Source organism: Protopterus annectens, chromosome 7.part0 (assembly GCF_019279795.1).
Source record: "Protopterus annectens isolate FY-2018-M chromosome 7.part0, PAN1.0, whole genome shotgun sequence".
Classification (NCBI taxonomy): Eukaryota; Metazoa; Chordata; order Ceratodontiformes; family Protopteridae; genus Protopterus; species Protopterus annectens.
In genome coordinates this window covers 1,641,794,848-1,641,817,756 of record NC_056739.1, presented here as the reverse complement: position 1 = coordinate 1,641,817,756, position 22,909 = coordinate 1,641,794,848, and positions in this window count along the sequence as shown.

The window sequence follows — 22,909 nt, the reverse complement described above, 5'->3', positions numbered from 1 at the left end:
AATGTTCAGAAATTCTGAATTTTAGTGGTCTTGACGTTTGTCCCACATAAAATGCAGAACATGTACAGGTAGCCAAATAAATCATCCAGCCTGTCTGACAGTTTGCAAAAAAGAAAATGTCAAATACCTGTCCAGTATTTTTACTAGTAAACTGGCATGTTTTCATTATTTTTCTGCAGTGGATACAATGACCACAGGGAAAACATCCTTTAAGCTGGTCCCCCATGAGGGTTGTTTGTATGGAATCACCCTTGCATTTCCATCCATGTTTATAATGACTAAAATGTGACCCCAAGTTCTTACCTCTCCCAAATGAAAAATGACATCTGTCATCCAAAAAATCAGAAACTTTAGTATCTGCTAGAAGGATGTTCCAGTGTCTGCGAACACTGTTAAGTAGAATATCAGTGTTTCTTCCATAGGTAGTGACCAATAGAATGGTGGAGTCCTTGTCCAGGGACTTGTCCTTATATCTCAAAAGGTCCTGCCTGTCATGATTGGCCACCCAATGTCTTGTCTTATAGATATTCCCCATTTTGTAACCTCTGTTCCTGAATCTGGAGGTTAGATCTTCCTCGTAGGCCTCATATGTAACATCATTTAAATATATTCGTTTCATGCGTAAGAATTGTAATTTTGGAATGTTTCTGCATATATGTGGAGGATGAAAACTGGAAGCATGGAGTAGGGAGTTATATTGTGGGTATTTATGATACACTTCTGATGCCAATGTATGGTCACTGTTCCTATTTACTAGGACATCTAAGAAGGTGATCCTGTCAGTGTGGTAGCTGACTGTGAATTGTATACCCCATCTACTATCATTTAGACAACCAACAAACTCCATGAGATAATCAGAATCCTATCTCCATACTAAACAGCAATAATCCAGGTATCTTCTACAAATATCAATCTCATCTAGGTAGAGATTGTGTCCATTATCATAGATGAGCTGTTCCTCAAGGTGGGCCATAAATAAATTGGCATGTATGGGAGCAAAAGAAGCTCCTGTAGCAGTGCCTTGGATTTGTAAATAACATTTATTCTGATAGTAGAACATGTTCTTGGTAAGAACGTGTTCAGCAAGGTAAATTTTAAAAAGTATTGAAGTAGCGTTGGTACAATTCAGACTTATATAACCAATGCTGTAATGCTTCTAGACCTGCCCAGTGGGGAATGTTAGTATACAATTCAGATACATTTAGGGTACAGAGCAACCACCCCAGCTCAAGCTGCACCTCAGAAATTACTTTAAGGAATTCCGTGGTGTCCTGGATATGAGCCCTGACCCATTTCAAAAGTGGTTTCAGATACTGTGTAAGAAACTGGGATAGTAGTTCCATAATCGAGCCCCTACCTGAGACTATGGGTCTACCAGGTGGATGATCAAGATTCTTATGGATTTTGGGTAGGAAGTATATGTATTGATTCGAAGGGTCGGGCACCGTAAGATGATATAAAGTGGTATCCATAATGATTCCCTTGTTCTTGGCTGATACCAAGAACTGATCAATTTGTTTCTTAAAAACAGGAGTTGGATCCAATGTCATATGAGTATAATAATGGTCATCATTGAGCTGTCTCTCAGCTTCTATATTATACTGCGTCCAATCCTGGACATCTAGCACCTCACCCTTATCTGCAGATAATATTGCCAAATCATGATTATTTTTTAGTTTACAGATAGACTCCATTTCAATCTTTGAGAGGTTGTTAGATTTGGCACAGAACTCCCTAAAGTGAAAATGCAGATCTTTGAGAATGCAATTCTGAAACATAAGAACATTGTGATGTATTGGTGGTATAAAATTTGATTTGTGGTATCTGAAACCATCCTACGATTCAGAATTAGATGCTGTCTGAAAAAAATAATCTTAGGTTAAGTAATCTACAAAATGAGGTAATGTCTTGTGCAAATGTATCCTCAGACACATAAAAACCAGGTATAAAATAAAGACCTTTATTCAAAACTTTGAATTGGGTGGTTGACGGTGAAGTGGATGAGATATCTAATACATTGTTATTATCTATTTCTGTACCATCCGTTTCAGCAATCCTTCTATACTGTCCACCTTTGTGGTGTTTCCTACCTCCCCTTCTTTGCCTACCCCTAAAGGTATCTGTGTATAACTTTGTTTAGAGAGAGGAATCTGGGGCATGCAGTGCATTAGGCTCAAAACCTGATGAGGACTCCTCACCTGAAGTGTCATAGCTTGATGAGGAAGGTTTCTTTAGAATGGACGTTGGTCTTTTCCTTTTAGTGACCTTTCTATTTGTTTGTTCAAACCTGACATGCTTGTCATTGGAAAAGGTATGCCCACACTAAAAGTCAGCTAAATCCCTATGGAACTGTTTCATTTTCCTATCTTATAATTGTTGTTCCAAAGTTAGGAGATCCTGGCTAAGCTTCCTAAGGCCAGTATTATAGGATTCTTGCCCTTCAATCTTCTGAATATCTGTACACATTTAGGTGAATTCCATTATATAACAGTACCCACCAAAGGTGGAAGGAAGCACCAGGAAGTCTAAATCCAAATGTCAATAGTTTATTTCGCACTAGATACACTCCACATACATTTTCATTGGTAAAAAACTTCATTAGAATAAACATGCCACTCAATTGTGATCCAAATATACCCTACCAAGTTAAAATCTAACCAATGAAAAAACATTACCTAATTAGATAAATCAGATTTAATAATTAACTGAAATTAAAACTAAAAACAACTGGTCCATAGTAAAAGTAATATAAATATCTGGCTAAAAACTTCTTCTACAAATAAAAACATACTGAACATAAACTGTAACGGCAATTAAAACTGTAATATTTTCATATAACATAAAAATAAAAATAATAAAAGAACAAGTGGATGTCCCATTTCAATAAATATATAATGATAAAAATGATAAAAAGTATAAAAGTAAGTAGATGTCAGGGGTACAATTGAAAAAAACTACAGCTTTGCAGCCCTAAGCTTAAGCAAAGGTGCTAATGAAATGTTTTCATTTAAGCCAGGAGGTTTAGCTGCATCCAAAGAAATTTACCAAAGCAATTCTTTATACTCTAGTGTAATGTCCCAGGCACCCCCTCTGACATCAGCTACAACCACATCCAAAACAAAGAATGTAAAGATTGCTTGTGGGTAAACCAAAGAATGTTTATATAGAGCATTGTTCACATTTGCCTTTTTAATCCGCTTCTTGAGTTTTCGCTCTGTTTTGCCCACGTACAACCCCCCCACAGATCTTACATAGTGCTAAATATACTAACCCATTGGTGTTGCAATTGTTAAACTATTTACTATGACTGTATCCCTGCTGGCAATGTTTACACAGTCTGTATCAAAAATAAAAATACACTGTGTGCAGAAACCACATTTGTAACCTCCTTTTCTTTTATTATTGTCACCCCCTTTTGAAGGCATTGCCCCTTCAAATAAGCCTTTCAGATTCCTACCGCTTTTATATATAACTTTCATAGGCTCCTTTTTTTATACCTTTCAAATCAATAAAGGAACAAAATGTATCCCATTCCTTATTAATCACCTCCGTAATTACTTTAGAATCAACATTATAATCCAATACAAGAGCTCTGGGGTAGTTCAAACTACCCTTATCAACGGACTGGTGACAATTAATCTCAAACCCCCTACCCAACAAAGGGTAATATCTGGAATGACAAAGGTTCCCAACATAACCTCGTATGTCCCTCAATATTTCTCCAGGGTAACCCCTTTCCAAAAAGATGTCCTCAATGAAATCACATTCTACCTCATAATCACCATCCACTGATGTCATCCTACAGGCCCAAATAAGTTGACCCTTAAATATATTCTTTTTTTTGTATAAAAGGGTGAGCACTTGAAAAATGTAAATAAGAGTTAGAAAACGTGTCTTTTCACAACACTTTCGACTTAATACTATCAAAAGTTTTCAAGAGACTCACATCCAAAAAAATCAATCTTGAATTGGCTAATGTTACTCGTAAATTGTAGCAATGTAGTAGTGGGTTTTAAATACCCCCAAAATTCATACAATGTTTCTTCAGAATCCTTCCAAAATATACAAATATCATCCAAAAACCTCTGATAATGAGACCAGCACTCACTAAATCTGGAATTAAACACAATTTATTTCCCACCAAGCCAAAATAATATTGGCATAAGTGGGGGCACAATTGGTCCCCATTGCAACACTCTTAATCTGACGGAAGTACTCACCTCCATAAAAAATAAAAATATTTTTCAATATAAGTTCCATAAGGTGTAGAACAATATGTAACTGGTCAGTCAATGGACACACTTTTTCCACCAAGGCCTCCTCAAGCCATGTCAACCCTATAGCTTATGGAATATCTGTGAACAAGTCCTTTATATCCACAGTAACAAATATAATATCATCAAAGGATTGGCTTAAATTAATATCCTTTAGAAAATCCCAAGAATCTTTTAAAATTGTTTTTTTTCTGTACCCCACATAGCCTTCAATTTTTCATCAACACATTTAGCTAGAGGGGCTGTTTTTGACCCCTCTGCAGAAACAATAGGTGTAAGGGGGGGGGGCTCCATAGAATCCTTGTGTACTTTGACTATACCAAAGATGGTGGCTATCCTAGACTGAACAACATGTAAGTACTTAAAGGCATCCATATCAATAAGATTTTCCATCAAAAGATCATTGATAGCTAGATTTATATTTTTATATGCCACTGCAATCTCATCCTTAGATACCCTCATATACATACTAGAATCCCCAAAATTTCCATAATCTAACCCTCGTACACTACCTCATCCATTAAAACTGACAGTTTTAAAAAAACCCTTTGTCGGGCTTCATAACTCAAACCTTATGATTATGGTGAAACTCATTTAACACCGTCCATTCACCAGCTATAAGGTTGTGTTTAAAATGTCTAGAGGAATCCATGACCCGCCTTAATTCCTTTTCTACCACCAATTCAAAATTCTTAATTTGTGGGTGTAATGGTGGATTAAACTCACTTTTCTGTTTAAATGTACTGGTGTTAAGAGTTAATTTTGCACCAACAAAAAACACATAAAAATTCAAATTCCTCATAAACATCTTAACATCTAAAATCAATTTAGTCAAATCACACCTTTTATTTGGTATGAATTTGAACCCCCTTCCTAATAACTTAAAATGCTCTATTTTCAAATCCACAGAACTGTAATTAAATATATTGTAATTCTTGAAAGTATATCTATTGTCCACACGCACTATACCATCATCTACTGAAACTGTGGTCTCCCCCTTACCCCCAACCCCCGAGCTCCTCTCATCTCCCCCATTCTGAACTCTTATCATTCCACATTGTTTTAGGACCAGTTTAACTCCATTTTTCCTGTTATTCCAATAGGTCCCTATCAAATTTTTTAATCTTTCTATTGATATTTACAACACATTTTTGATCAGTATTGTCCAAAATATCAAAATATGTTTGCTTTTCACACTCCACAGTAAATAAAAGGTCATTTGTAATAATAGCATTCAGACTTTCACTATCAGCCTGCAGTCCAGCTATAATCAGTTAATTTTGTTCAATAATGATCCTAATAATGTCAAGTCCACAATTATTGAACACCTCTAAGAGCTCATTATACAAGTCCATCCCCATAACAATATTGTTAGGGTATTTTTGAACTCTGAGACCCTTAAGAATGATACCCTTATTGAGACATTCACAAAGGTATTTGTTATCTATATTAAGTGCTTTAAATTTACCCATAAGGTCCCCCAGCTTCTTTAAACTAATAGCATACATATCATTTCGGTTAGCAACCTGCCCATGGTTCCTACCAGTTTCATAATTTAGGCTAATTTTTTCAGTCAACCATGCCGATAAAGCCATTATTGTCACTTGAAGTGTCACCTTTCTATATGGCTCCACCGGAATTGGTCCTCCGAATCCTCAAATCTGTGGAATCAGACTTTCTGCTGGCAGAATCTTGAAACAAACATGGAATCCCAATATATCCATTGTTCTCTGTATTTTTTGCCAAAATAGTACTCGAACCATGTAAAGATTGCTGCAATCTCTCCACAAATGCCAACGCAAAATTTTCACCATTATTAACAGCTTCCTGATTGGCTGGAATACTGACTGACAACAAATTCACCAGAGAGTGACTAACAGGAGTAAGTAAATCCAGCAGCTGTGATAACTGTCCAACCAACTTGCACGTTTCACCAATATCGTCCGTCTCCCATTCAGAGAGCTGGGTGACTCCTCCGTGCTTTCCATAATCTCCAAATATAAAAACAACAAAATCCATAAACTGGAGATCCAACCTTCCAAGACAAAAAATAACAGTACCCAGCAAAGGTGGAAGGAAGCACCAGAAGTCAAAATCCAAATGCCAAAATTTATTTAACGCTAGATACACTCTACATATGTTTTCATTGGAAAAAACTTCATCAGAATAAACATACCACTCAGTTGTGATCCAAATATACCCTACCAAGTTAAAACCTAACCAATGAAAAAACATTACCTAATTAGATGAAACACATGTAATAATTAACTGATATTAAATCTAAAAACAACTGGTCCATAGTAAAAGTAATATAAATAACTGGCTAAAAAACTTCTTCTATAAAAACATACTGAACATGAACTGTAACGGCAATTAAAACGATAATATTTTCATATAACATAATATATAATGATAAAAATGATAATAAGGATAAAAGTAAGTAGATATCAGGGGTATAATTGAAAAAGCTACAGCTTTGCAGCCCTAAGCTTAAGCAAAAGTGCTAATAAACCTAGGAAAGCTTTATCGGCATGGTTGACTGAAAAAATTAGCCTGAATTATGAATCTGGTAGGAACCATGGGCAGGTTGCTAACGGAAATGATACGTGTGCCATTAGTTTAAAGAAGCTGGGAGACATTATGGGTAAATTTAAAGCACTTGATATAGATAACGAATACCTTCATGAATGTCTCAATAAGGGTATCATTCCTAAGGGTCTCAGATTTCAAAAATACCCTAACAATATTATTATGGGGATAGACTTGTATAATCAGCTCTTAGAGGTGTTCACTAATTGCGGACTTGACATTATTAGGATCATTATTGAACAAAATGAAGTGACTATGGCTGGACTGCAGGCTGATATTGAAAGTCTGAATGCTATTATTACTAATGACCTTTTATTTACTGTGGAGTGTGAAAAGCAAAAATATTTTGATATTTTGGACAATATTGATCAAAAATGTGTTGAAAATATCAATAGAAACTTTTTAAATTTGGATAGAGATGTATTGGAATATCAGGAAAAATTGAGTTAAACTGGCCCTAAAAGAATGTGGAATGACAGGAGGGTGAATGAACATGTATCTGTTAATGGTGACAATGCTGAGATGGGGGATGACCAATTTATTGAGGGTTTACACCCTGACCCTGTAGAATATCCCCCCTCCGATACTCAGAGAGACTTATGCAGCAGAGAGCCCCCAGTATTTTCAGAGTTCAGAATGGGGGGAATGAGAGGAGCTCGGGGGCTGGGGGTAAGGGGGAGACCCCAGTTTCAGTAGATGATGGTATAGTGCATGTGGATAAAAAATATCCTTTCAATAATAAGAATATTTTTAATTACAGTTGTGTAGATTTGAATACAGAGTATTTTAAGTTATTAGGAAGGGGGTTCAAATTCATACCAAATAAAAGGTGTGATTTGACTAAATTGATTTTAGACGTTAAGATGTTTACGAGGAATTTGAATTTTGATGTGTTTTTTGATGTTATAAAATTAACCCCTAACCCCACTACATTTAAATGGAAAAGTGAATTTAATCCACCATTACACGCACAAATTAAGAATTTTGAATTGGTGGTAGAAAAGGAATTAAGGCAGGTCATTGATTCCTCTAGACATTTTAAACAAAACCTTACAGCTGGTGAACGGAAGGTGTTAAAAGAGCTTCAACATAACCATAAGGGGGGGGGGTCAGTTTTGATTGATGAGGAAGCGTACGAGGGTAAGATGATAGAAATTTTGGGGTATTCTAGTACGTATATGAGGGTATCTAAAAATGAGATTGCAGTGGCATATAAAAAGATAGATCTAGCTATCAATGATATTTTGATGGAAAATCTCTTTGATATGGATACCTTTAAGTACTTACATGTTGTCCAGCCTAGTATAGCTACCATCTTTGGTATACCCAAAGTACACAAGGATCCTATGGACCCCCTCTTAGTCCTATTGTTTCTGCATAGTGGACAAAAGCAGCCCCTCTAGCTAAATTTGTTGATAAAAAACTGATGGCTATGTGGGGTACTGAAAAAACTATTTTAAAAGATTCATGGGATTTTCTAAAGGGTATTGGTTTAAGCCAGTCATTTGATAATATTATATTTGTGACTGTGGATATAAAGGACTTGTTCACAGTTATTCTACAGGATATAGGGTTGACATGGCTTGAAAAGGTCTTGGTGGAAAAAGTGTGTCCATTGACTGACAAGTTGCATATTGTTCTACACCTTATGGAACTTTGAGAAATAATTGTATTTTTATGGAGGTGAGTACTTCCATCAGATTAAAGGTGTTGCAATGGGGGCCAATTGTGCTCCCACTTATGCCAATATTATTTTGGCTTGGTGGGAAAAAATGTGTTTAATTCCAGATTAGTGAGTACTGGCCTCATTATCAGAGGTTTTTGGATGATATTTGTATATTTTGGAAGGATTCTGAAGGAACATTGTATGATTTTTTGGGGTACTTAGAATCCACTAATACATTCCAACAATTTATGAGTAACATTAGCGATGATAGGCTTGATTTTTTGGATGTGAGTCTCTTGAAAACTTCTGATAGTTTTAAGTTGAAAGTGTTATGAAAAGACATGTTTTCTAACTCTTATTTACATGTTTCAAGTGATCATCCTTTTATATGAAAAAAGAATATATTTAAGGGTCACCTTATTCTGGCCTGTAGGATGACATCAGTGGATGGTGATTATGAGGTAGAATGTGATTTTATTGAGGGCCTCTTTACCTTCACCAAGAATGATGCCACAATACAGAGATAAGATGATCAGCTTTAACAATTGGCTTAAACACTGGTGTCATTCAAAGGGGATCCAGTATCTGTCTGCCTGGGATGACATGCTGGACAAGCCACGCTGCTTCGCAAGGGACGGCTTGCACCTGTCACCCCTGGGATTCCGGATATTGGCAAAGGCTCTTGCCACCCCCATAGTGCCTTTTTAGGCAAGGCTCAAATTCTAAACCTACCACCCTAGAACACAAAAAAGGAAAAAAACTAAGGGTAATGCTGCTCAATGCCAGAAGTCTAAATCTCAAAATGCACGCACTCGAGGCCCTTCTCAGTATGGAGAACATCGATGTCTGTGCTGTGACAGAAACCTCGTTCAAGGCTCCTGAGAGCACCCCAGCGCTATCAGGTTTTACCTCATATCATGCGTTCCGGCCCCAAAATCCGGACAATACCAAGAAAGGAGGGGGGTATCCATATTCATCAAGGACACCCACACCTCAAGACTGGTGGCAACGCACGATGCATCGGAGACCATCCAGGTGCAATTAACCATAGGCAAGACTGCTCTGCAAATTATAGCATGTTACAGGCCACCCTCACAAACTCAGGAACCTCACATGGCCTTCCTGAAAACACTAGAGGGGATAAATGTATCACCAAACACCATCATACTAGGTGACTTCAATTACCCTAATATAGACTGGGAACACTACTCAAGCCCAAACACCCTAGCCCAAAAGTTCCTGGAATTCATAAACTCAAATGCCATGGAACAACTAGTCACCATCCCCACAAGAGGAGATAACATACTTGATCTCATCATCACGAACATGGGAGCACAATGTTCAACACCGGAAGTATACCCCTCACTGGTGAGATCAGATCACAAACTAATCTCGCTGGAGGTCCTCATCCCACCCCACCTGAAATAAAAAGACCACAGTAAAGAACTTCTCAAAAGCCGACTTCACACTTCTAAAGACTAGTGTGGTCTCCTTTAAGGCCCCGAGCCGGCGGAAAACAGTACTCAAGCCGCTGAATCACTTACAAATGCCTTCTACCAGCACCTGCAGGACTGCATGGATAAGGCAATCCCAAGCAAAACAAAGACTCTTTGTACCAAAGGCAAGCGTCCAGTCTGGTGGACCCCAGCCATAAACAAACTCTACAACAAAAGGAGGAAGTTACTACAAGATAGAGCAAAATCCTTAAAAGGTAAGACACCCTTGATCACTATAAGTAAAAAACTAAGAGCTCTCATAAAATCATCCAAAGCAAATTTCGAGAGAAAAATTGCTAAGGACTCAAAAGACAATCATAAGGCCTTCTTTAGCTATGTTAGAAACCTAGGAGGAAACTCCCAGATATGCTCAGAACTAGTTCAAAATGATGTGAAGATTACTGATCCTACAGACATTGCCAACATACTGGCTGACAGGTTCAGTGCAAACTCCCCCCCCCCTCCCCCCCAAAAGGTGAGATATCTATACCAAATGACTGCAGCCCCCCAAACATCTCCAGCGCCCAAGTGAGAACTGCTCTCTCCAAAGCAAAAAACACAGCATCCATGGGACCTGATGGTGTCCCCGGCTGTGTGCTAGACGAACTCAATGAGGAATTAAACCCACAGCTAGGACAGCTGTTTAATCAAAGTCTTACCTCTGGATACGTACCCAGGGAGTGGCGCACTGCAACTGTGGTCCCACTTCACAAAGGCGGAGACCCCACCGACCCTGGAAATTACCGGCCCATTAGCTTGACAAGCCTTATCTGCAAAGCCATGGAGAGGATCATAATGGACCTCATAAATAAAGACATAGGGAATTTGCAGACTTTGGATCCAACCCAGTTTGGCTTTGTCAAAGGCAGATCATGCCTTTTAAACTTGGTTGACTTTTTCGAAACAGTCACCAAAGCCATTGATGAGGGAAAGGCAGTCCATACAGCCTACCTCGATCTGGCTAAGGCCTTCGATACAATACCCCACTCGGGTATCATTGAAAAACTCATCAGCTTAAATGTTAACCCATACATCACAATGTATTTGTTGTGCATAGTGACTTATCAAGCACTGCATAAATTCAAAGCCTTGTTTATCAAACATATTCAAAAGCTGTTTGTGGAAATCAGACCCGTTAACTAATCCCACAGGGAACCTCCACTGCCGGAGGCCCTTTGGAACTATGTGTTTTTCCAAGCATTCCTCCAAGTATGCTACCTCCAATTGTAGCTTCCTACATTTAAATAACTTGTAATCAAACTCACTAATGATGGACATAATGTCTATAAAAGTACCTTCCTGTTCCCGTACAGTATCTGTCATGTCTCGAACATCAGTTAAAAAGAAGTTTCTTTTACTTAGAAATGTATTCAAAGAGGGTACAGGGTTCTGCTCGCTCTGCTCCGATTCATTGCCCTTAGCTGTCTGCCTCAGTTGCGGAAAGTCATGCGCTTCAAAAAATGGAGCGTTGTCGTTATCTGGCTGACGATGATTCCTTATACCGCTAACCCCGCTGTCAACACTCCTACTGTGTCCAGCCGGTTGCCGGTTGCAATGCACTTGATAACAGTTCCGCTCCTCTGTGACTGGGACAGGCGCCCCGTTAACGTTGCCTACTTTAATGCTGTAATCCAAATCTTCGAACCTCTGTGTCAGCTGATCTAGTCGCCCCATGATCATTTGTATTAAAATAGTTAAATTACCGTTCTCGGCATTCGCCTCCACAGTGCTACGGGCTGGACTGTTTTCCCCATTATCCATTTGGCCACCTTGTTCTAGTTGTTGAGTAAACAACGGAGAAGATGAATAGTTAGGCGTACCAGCTACCTCCTCGTTAGCCATCCACAAACCACGAACGAAAATGCTGAACAAACTTTTAAAACACAAGATACGAGGAGGTCAATGTTAGGTACCGCCAAACTTAAATTGCAGTCGCAAAAATCAGGTCTCCTTTAACACAACTTTATTAGTGTTTTCGGAAACGACTATGCGTTTCCTTCTTCAGAAACAAAGACTAAAACAAAACAGTCACATACAGCCCTTACTTTAAAACCTTCTAAAATGTCATGTGGTGCTAATTGAATAATACATTACATTACTTAACATTAACCCTTGTTCAGCTAACCATCTTAGGTTTTTATGTACCTTTTCAACGGACCATCATTATATAAGGGGCATATTAAGTAAAAATTGGACATTACTTTCAAATGACAAACATGTTCAAAATATTTGTAGTGGCCCACCTGCTATTACTTTTAGACGGGGGGTTAATTTGAAAACACTTTTGGAAAGTGGACAATCTAAAACGAGGAGTTCTATAAATGGGATGAATAAATGCGGCAGCTGTGCACAATGCAAGCATATTAAAGAGGGTAACGTGGCCCTGGTTAACAAAATTCAGTACAAAATAATGGGTAAACATAATTGCAACACGAAAGCTATAGTGTATGCAGCAACATGCACAGCATGCCATGCATTTTACATAGGAAAAACGGAGCGCAAATTAAGGCAGCGCGTTTACGAACATTATTATGCCATCTCAAAAGGTGACACCAATAATGCACTTGCCTGCCACATTCTAGAATTCCCGAATCACAAATTTGAATTCATGGTGTTGAAAAAGATAGATGATGCCCCCCATGTGGGGCCGTGGCAAATCCATTTGGAGATACAAGAATTATGTTGGCAAATAAGAACTGGAGCCACATTCCCCCCTGGCCTTAATGAGCATGTATCCATCATTTGTGTATTAAAAAAGTTAGCATGTAATAGATAAGGGAGCTTCTGCATTATAAAATGAGTATTTGAAGAATGCACACACTCCATTTAGACGCATCTGTTCCATTTTACGTCTATGTAAGTTTACTTTTCATTCCATTTTACATCATTTTATTTAATTCTTTTTCTTTTCCTTTGCCGATTTTTACCCCTTTTTACCCCACCCATTCATCAATAAAGAAATAACTTCGAGCTTAGATTTGCTCTAGAGTCCCCCCCTTTTCAGTCGGGGATTCAGCGTCAACTTTCCAGGGCGCTGGAGGGTGGGTGTTGGGAATATTTTTGGAGGGTGAGGCTTTTTGTGTTTATTTTTTAGTTCCTTATAGGTTACAGCTTTATAAGCTATTCTCTTGAAACATAGTACACTATAAACTGGTCCCTCACATCAAAACCAGTGTTAAGAACTTTGAAAAGTGATCAATTATTGCTTAAATATTATATATGGATTATCATTGGCCAACTGTTTTATTGTTTATACTTAAAATGAACTCATTCTTATATTTTTGGTTTTATTATGTTTATTTTTATTTTTATAACATTTAATAATGCATAACATATTCATTGTATAGTAATTTTAATTAATTTTTAGTGAGGCATTGCAGGATATGAGAATGTGTTAGCTGAACAAGGGTTAATGTTAAGTAATGTAATGTATTATTCAATTAGCACCACATGACATTTTAGAAGGTTTTAAAGTAAGGGCTGTATGTGACTGTTTTGTTTTAGTCTTTGTTTCTGAAGAAGGAAACGCATAGTCGTTTCCGAAAACACTAATAAAGTTGTGTTAAAGGAGACCTGATTTTTGCGACTGTTTGCAATTTAAGTTTGGCGGTACCTAACATTGACCTCCTCGTATCTTGTGCTTTAAAAAAATGCATAGTCATACCCTTCGGGAAAAACAATGTTACCCCTAGCTACCAAATAGGTGGCAATCCACTGAGCACAGAAGAAGGTATCAGGGACCGGGGGACCCAGGTTGATAGTAGTCTGTCATTCGACACCCATGTAGCTAAAGTAGTTAGGAAGACCTTCTACATTGCCCACCTTATCATGAAGGGATTCTCATCTAGATCAAGGGAGGTCATAGTCTCCCTTTACTCATCACTCATCAGACCAATGATTGAGTACAATGCCCCATTCGGAATGTTTCTGACCCGACACTTGCAGCAGCTGGAGAGGCCACAAAAGTTCCTCACCAAAAGGATAAAGGGTCTCAAAAATCTGTCCTATGCTGCCCGACTGAAAGAACTCCAGCTCTATTCAGTCGCCCGCTGCTCAGAGGTGACCTTTGCCTAACATACAAGGCCATGTCAAACCCAGATTTGATGAATATGCTTCACCTCAAAAAATCTAGATCCATCAGAGCCACAAGGGCGGGAGACTTAAACCTCGACACAGCTATCAATAGGACATGCTGGAGGGATAGATTCATCACCCAAAGACTCCCTATGCTGTGGAACAAAATCCCGGTACATGTGAGGCAGAGCACCTCGCTGGCCTTGTTCAAGAGAAATCTTGACCAATGGATGGGAGATCGCAGATATACCCCAGGGATTACCTCAGTGTCACTGCTCGACAGAGGCACAGCAAAATAATGGGTATAGTTCCCCATACTAAAGGGGTGGCGTAAGCCACAAAACGATGGGCTAGGCTTGTAAATGCCCTCGGGCAGATAGCCTAGTATGAACCTATGAACCTATGAACCTATGAAAAGGGTTACCCTGGAGAAATATTGAGGGACATACAAGGTTATGTTGGGAACCTCCATTATTCCAGATATTACCCTTTGTTGGGTAGGGGGTTTGAGATTAATTGTCACCAGTCAGTTGATAAGGGTAGTTTGAACTATTCCAGAGCTCTTGTATTGGATTATAATGCTGATTCTAAAGGAATTTAGGAGGTGATTGGTAAGGAATGGGACAAATTGTGTTCCTGTACTGATTTGAAAGGTATAAAAAAGGATCCCATGAAAGTTATATATAAAAGGGGTAGGAATTTGTAAGACTTATTTGAAGGGACAAAGCCTTCAAAGGGGGGTGACAATAATAAAAGGAAAGGAACTTACAAATGTGGTTCCTCTGCACAGTGTATTTTTATTTCTGATACAGACTGTGTAAACATTGCCAACAGGAACAGATATATTCATAGTAAATGCTTTAGTAATTGTAATAACAATGGGTTAGTATACTTAGCACTATGTAAGATCGGTGGGTGGTTTTTACATTGACAAAATGGAGCGAAAACTCAAGAAGTGGATTTATGAACATACATATGAGATTAAAAAGGCAAATGTGAATAACGCTCTATGCAAACATTCTTTGGTTTACCCACAAGCAATCTTTACATTCTTTGTTTTGGATGTGGTTGTGGCTGATGTCAGAAGGGGTGCCTGGAGGACTACCCTAGAGTATAAAGAATTGCTTTGGCAAATTACCTTGGATGCAGCTAACCCCCCTGGCTTAAATGAAAATATTTAATTACCGCCATTGCTTAAGCTTAGGGCTGCAAAGCTGTAGTTTTTTTTTTCAATTTTACCTCTGATATCTACTTACTTTTATACTTTTTATCATTTTTATCATTATATATTTATTAAAATGGGACATGCAAATGTTCTTTTATTATTTTTATTTTTATGTTATATGAAAATATTATTGTTTTAATTGCCGTTACAGTTCATGTTCACTATGTTTTTATAGAATAAGTTTTTAGCCAGTTATTTATATTACTTTTACTATGGACCAGTTGTTTTTAGTTTTAATGTCAGTTAATTATTAAATGTGATTCATCTAATTAGGTAATGTTTTATCATTGGTTAGGTTTTAACTTGGTAGGGTAAATTTGTATCACAATTGGGTGGTATGTTTATTCTGATGAAGGTGTTTACCTATGCAAACATATGTGTAGTGTATCTAGCATTAAATAAACTGTTGGCATTTGGCTTTTGACTTCCTGGTGCTTCCTTCCACCTTTGGTGGGTACTGTTATTTGTTGTCTTGAAAGGTTGGATCTCCATTTTTTGGATTTTGATTTCCATTATATCCTTATCAATAGTTCTGTCATAGTGGGCAGCTAAAACTTCCACAAAACTCATGGAAGCTCTTTGTTGAGCTAAAGCCCATTGTTCTGTTAATATTGTGTTGATATTGTTAACTAATGGCTGTATATGTACACTAAGCCCCCTTGGTGAAATGTCTTTGGTTAGGTATGCCTTAAAGAGTTTTGAATGTCATACATTGGTCCGTAAGGACCTTATGCTCTTATTTATTTTGAGAAATTGTGCCTCACATGTACTTGCCAAAGGTAAATCCCCTGGCCCATTATTCTGATTAATTGCATTACCAAGACCAAATATGGCCAAACCATCATGATCTGAGGATAGGCACTACAACAGGTTGGTTAGATCCATTGTGAGCAATAAATTGATGGAATAGCCACCTATTTAAGCCATATTTGTCCCTTATGTGAATGTCAGATGTTGAAACTATAAGCAGAAATTAAAGTGCCCAAATTAGAGCAGCCGATACCCTGGTTTGATCCAAAGCCAATTCAAAGTAAAAATAAAGTAGTAACAAATACAACTTAAAAAAAAAAAACATAAAATTTTAAAGCCTTAAACTTTGCAGCCAGACAGAAGTCCTTGGGTTTGTTGATGACTTACAATCTAATACTATGGGCTTAAGCTTTGATGGTATACAGCTTGGCCCACTAGTGAATTTTCTGGATAATTAGCTTAGATGGATTTACAACTAGTCTCAATAGGAAATTTGAACATACAAATGTATTTTTATATGGGAATAGTTGTCACCCCAAATAATTGGTCAAGGTACTGCCTTATAATGAATTCTTACAATGTAGCCTTGATATGAGCTTTGACAGAAAGATAGCGGAAGCAGAAAATATGTTTATTAAAAGAGGCTATAATGTTCAGTTGGTTAGGGAAGCTAAACAAAAAATTATGGACATGAGGTATTCTTCTAACCCCCAGGGATACTCTCATTATGCCCGTGTTAGTGGGAAATATAAAGTTGGTACATGTGGAAACAAATCCACCAACACAGCTGGAAATAATGGGGACCAAAAGAAAGTTTTCTTAGTGACAATCTATAATGTTATAACTGAGGAAATAGTTAAAAAAAGCACATTGTTTGTGGCCCATGCTTCTAAGGGATAAAATTTTGAACACTGTATTACTTGACTTTGTGAGTATTGCATATAAAAGACCTAGGAATGTGGCTGATATTCTGGTACATAACCAGTTTTGTTTACCAGATGTTAATGTTAGTCAGAATTTAAGCACAAATAAGGGCACTGTTCCATGTGATGGCTGTTTCATCTGTCATTATGTAATGATTTTTTTCCCCTATATTGATGGTATTAAATTTACAGCTAGGTATGAATACAGTTGTAATACTGAGGGATTGGTGTATGTGCTGAGATGTGGATGCAGTAAGTTTTACATAGGAGAAACTTATAGGAGTTTTAGGGTCCAGTTACAGGAACATATTAGCGACTTAAAAAATAAAAAAACTAGAGAGTCCCCTTGGGAGCCATTTCATGACAGCACACAATTCTGATCCTGATTCTCTTAGGGGTTGTATTCTGGAAAAATTGCAAGTTGGTATAGGTGAATGTGTGTCCTTAAAAAATAAACCTTTAAAAAAGAAACCCTCTTGATTTTAAAGTATGGTACTTTGGATCCTCAGGGACTCAATAAGGAATGTAATTGGAAGTATGTAATTTAAGTATGTAATGCTTAATTGATTAATTGTATTGCGCAATATGCTGTATTTAAGTAAAGAGTGTTTTGTAGTGTTTTGACTCTTGGAAGGCTGTGCAAGCTGAGGCGCTGTTTCATTAAAATTGCTTACTTCTTGGATCAGCGGTCTTGGTGGTATTTTAAAAATAAAGTAGTGTTGTTTCCAAAATTTTTAATATATAAATCCCAATTATCCCACTAAGTACCAAGTTGGCAACACCACAGCAATGCTACATTCATATAGCTATCCATTTGCACTGTAAAGGTAATTAGTAAGGCATATATAGTATTAGTCCTCCAATTGCAATATAAAGATATTAGATATGGAATGGACAATATTAGCCCTGTTACTCAGTCAATTGACTTCAAATATCGATGATTCATAAGCAGTGCTATGTCCATTTATCCATATCCTCATCAAGCTTTGACACTTCAAGTGAGGAATCCTCATCAGGTTTTGAGCCTGATGCACAGCATGCCCAGACTCCCCTGCCTCTAACCGAAGTAATACACAGATTCCTTTAGGGATAGGCAAAGGAGGGGAGGTAGGAAACACCGCAAAGGTGGACAGTATGGAAGGATTGCTGAAAATAATGGTGCAGAAATAGATAATAACAATGTATTGAATATCTCATCCACTTCTCTGTCACCCACCCAAGTCAAAGTTTTGAATAAAGATCTTAATTTTATACCCGTTTTTTATGTCTGAGGATACATTTGCACAAGACATTACCTCATTTTGTAGATTACTTAACCTAAGATTATTTTTTTAGACAGCATCTAATCTTGAATTGCCAGATGGTTTCAGATATGACAAATCAAATTTTACACCACCAATGCATCACAGTTTTCTTATGTTTCAGAATTGCATTATCAAAGATCTGCATTTTCACTTTAGGGAGTTCCATGCCAAATCTAACAACATCTCAAAGATTGAAATGGAGTCTATCTGTAAACTAAAAAATAATCATGATTTGGCAATATTATCTGCCGATAAGGTGCTAGATGTCCAGGATTGGACCCAATATAATATAGAACTGAGAACTCAATGATGGTCATTATTATACTCACATGACATTGGATTCAACTCCTGTTTTTAAGAAACAAATTGATCAATTCTTGGCATCAGCCAAGAATGAGGGACTCATTATGGATACGACATTATATCATCTTACAGTGCTCGACCCTTCAAATCAATACATATACTTCCTACTCAAAATCCATAAGAATCTTGAACATCCACCCAGTAGACCATTAGTCTCAGGTAGGGGCTCAATTATGGAACCACTATCCCAGTTTCTTGCACAGTATCTGAAACCACTTTTGAAATGGGTCAGGGCTTGTATCCAGGACACCACAGAATTCCTTAAAGTCATTTCTGAGATGCAGCTTGAGCCAGGGTGGTTACTCTGTACCCTAGATGTTTCTGCATTGTATACTAACATTCCCCACTAGGTGGGCCTGGAAGCATGAGATCACTGGTTATATAAGTCTGAATTGTACTAACCAGGCTTCAATACTTTTTTAATTTGCCTTGCTGAACACGTTCTTACCAAGAGCATGTTCTACTATCAGAATAAATGTTATTTACAAATTCAAGGCACTGCTATGGGAGTTTATTTTGCTCCCATATATGCCAATTTATTTATGGCCCACCTTGAGGAACAGCTCATCTATGATAATGCACACAATCTCTATCTAGATGAGATTGATATTTGGAGAAGATGCCTGGATGACTGCTGGTTAGTATGGAGATCGGATTCTGATTATCTCATTGAATTTGTTGGCTATCTAAATGATAACAGATGGGGTATATAATTCACAGTCAACTACCACACTGACACGATCACCTTCTTAGATGTCCTAGTAACTAGGAACAGTGATCAAACATTGGTATTGGAAGTGTATCGTAAATGCCCCCAATATAACTCCCTACTCCATGCTTCCTGTGTTCATCCTCCACATACATGCAGAAACATTCTGAAATCACAATTCTTATGCATGAAATGAATATGTTCAAATTATGCTACATATGAGGCCTATGAGGAAGATCTAACCAACAGATTCGGGAACAGGGGCTACAAAATGGGAAATGTCTATAAGGCCAGATATTGGGTGGCCAATCATGACAGGCAGGGCCTTTTTAGATATAGGGACAAGTCCCTGGACAAAAACTCCACCATTCAGCTGGTCACAACCTATGAAAGGAACACTGATGTTCTATTTAACAGCGTTCGCAGACATTGGGACATCCTTCTAGCAGATACTAAACTTTCTGATTTTTTGGATGACAGACGTTATTTTTAATTTAGGAGAGGTAAAAACTTGGGGTCACATTTCAGTCATTATAAACATGGATGGAAATGCAAGGGTGATTCCTTACAAACAACCCTCATGGGGGACCAGCTTAAAGGGTGTTTTCCCTGTGGTCATTGTATCCACTGCAGAAAAATAATGAAAACATGCCAGTTTACTAGTAAAAATACTGGACACGTATTTCACATATTCTTTTTAGCAAACTGTCAGACAGACTGGGTGATTTATTTGGCTACCTGTACCTGTTCGGCGTTTTATGTGGGACAAACGTCAAGAACACTTAAATTCAGAAGTTCTGAACATTATAGTTACATCAGGCACAACAAGCTTACCAATGCTTCATATAAGCACACTGAGGCACACAAGAATGCATCCTTTAATTTTACTGTGATAGGCAGAATTATTGGAAATAGGACAAACAAAGCAGGATGACACCAGATTTTGAATAGCAAGGAAAATAAATGGATCATTAAACTGGGGGGCTTATTTTCACAAAGACTAAATGAGTACCTTTATTTAGGACTGCTAATGAATTCATTAAATTACAGCCTCACCTAGTGGTTATATATATAAAAAGAGAAGAAGTTTTCATGTCTTTACTGCACTGATGAAGGTTATGTAAATGTTACAGCCGAAACCGGTCTGTTTGATCTCTTTTTTTTTGTTTTTCTACTATGCTTTTGAGCTAGTTTAAATAAACAATGAATGCTACAGTCTGTTGGCTCCCTTCTGCTTTGTACTACTATTAGGTCTTTCTGGAGCCGTGCAGTTGCTGTACTTGCAGGGGCTGCTTAACTGATGTTTAATAGCTCAAGTCATGGAGTAGTTGAATTTGTGTTGGTGGTGTAATGGAAATGTGTGCTGGTTACAGCATTTTGGCATATATAATTGAACAGCCCATAATGCTTTCTCATGTGGTTTGGTGGAGATGGTTTGTGTTGTGAGATTAAGAACAAGTACAGGGAATGGATAATTGGCTTTATATTTATCTATTTATTTAGTTGTTGAATTTTTTTCCAGGGTGTTAATTTGCTGAACATAATTGGTGATTAATGTAGCAAAAAATAGAAGAGGCTGCTTTAAGTGTATGGGAAGGATAGATTGAGGGTACTGTATTCCTTTTAATTAATTTTGTGATGGAACTGGCAGCTTTAACTAGCTGGTGAGAATAGCTTTGTGGGGTTTTCTGTCAAGCATATTTCAGTTAATTTGCTAGATGCCATTATTGGTTCATAAAGAAACAGTTATGGAATGGTTGCTCTCATCATTTGGTAAGGACAACTTGTGGGGCTGTGTAAGGTTGGTGTTTATCCTTAATAGTGGATGAAGTGTACCTTGGGCCCTGGGCTGTATTCAAAATGTTGGTTCCCTGCATGCATTTTTATGACAGTGCAAAAAGGCAAGTGCTCTTTTAGATTCACCGTCCTGATCGTTTTAAGTTATATTTATTGTTTAATACAAGAACATTTGTTAGAGTGTGCTTTAAATTATATTCCTTGTTTAATACAAGAACATTTGTTAGAGTGTGCTTTAAATTATATTCCTTGTTTGATACAGCAACATCTGATAGATTGTGTCTTAAATTTGTATTTTTCCAGTTAGCAGAGAAACAAAAGGCATTAGTCAATAATGGCAAGAAGTTACCCATTTCAGTACATTTCAACCATAAAATGCCACTGGATGGCACTATAATACATAAATATCTATACTCACCTACAAGCACAGTGTTTGCTCCAGTTAAAGTATAACTGCCCTAGGTTTATTAAACAGTTGGTGAGCTGATGATAATTGCCATAACATTTCCTGAACTAGGTCGGTTATGTAATAGGGAATGGCTAGCAAAAAGCAAACACAGGTTCATAGTCAGTTACTAGATATGCAATCCGGGACAGTATCTAGCAGCCTAGCCCAAATTCCTAATTGCCTCAAAGCACTGTCTAGTAAAATGACTTGTTCAAAGTCATTCAGTTAGTAAGCAAAGGTAAAAATATGATTCAAACCCTGCACTTCTGATATAGGAAGCAGCTCATTAATGATTCAGAGCTTTAGTCCTCTGCACTAACTGCCATACAGAGCAATATCATTTAAATGAATGCAGAAAACCTTTACAATCTGTTTTTGTAGAGGAAACTGTATCACAGCAATATGTAATGACTGCTTAATGGATGCTGAAGATAAGATGGTTTTGATCATCTCTCCAAATAATGCAGACTCTATAACATGGCAAATGTTAACCCCTTTACAGTTACTCTAGGCTCTAAAGAAGGTAATCCAAAAGTATATTATTAAAGTACAATGTTTAAACTGTATAACACAATCCAGTCCTATTCATTAAATTAATTAATTGATTTGTTTAGTTCAATGAATAAAGCAAAACAATTAAAGATGGTATAGATGTAACAGCATCTTTTATTCAACAATTCACAAGTCACGCAAAAATCAGAAATAGCACTGAATATATCATATTATTTTTTGGGGGGTGGAGGTCTTATATGCTTGCAGGATACCTACATTTCATTTTTAACCTCCATATATCTTCCCTCTTATCAAGAAGAGCTATCTCCTCTGACATCACTCAGTGCAGGTCTGACCAACTTGAATGTCTGATTATACCATATTGTTGCAGCATATGCTGACAGAGTGAATGGTGGTCAAATGGAGCCCTATGTAAGTAAATGAACCAGGTCCCCACCAGACATACCAATATCTCTCTACTTGGCTGTCTCTCCCCAAATATTACAAAACACTGTTCAGTCCTGTCAGTGCACATACTATTTGGATTTCATTTAAAACTTTTTTTTTTCAAAATTTGTAGCAAAAATGCTGACAATCATCTTCTAAGCAAAACAAAATACTCTCACATTGAAAACAAATTAGCATGTTGAAAATGAATCAGGGAGACACAATGTCTGGAAGAAGTATAGTTTATTAGCTGCTGTAGGAAGAAGGGAAGTGTTTTATGGTTTTATGACTTCCAGCATCTGCACCAGATCTGAGCAATGATCTTGTGTGTGTATTATTGACATGTAGGTGT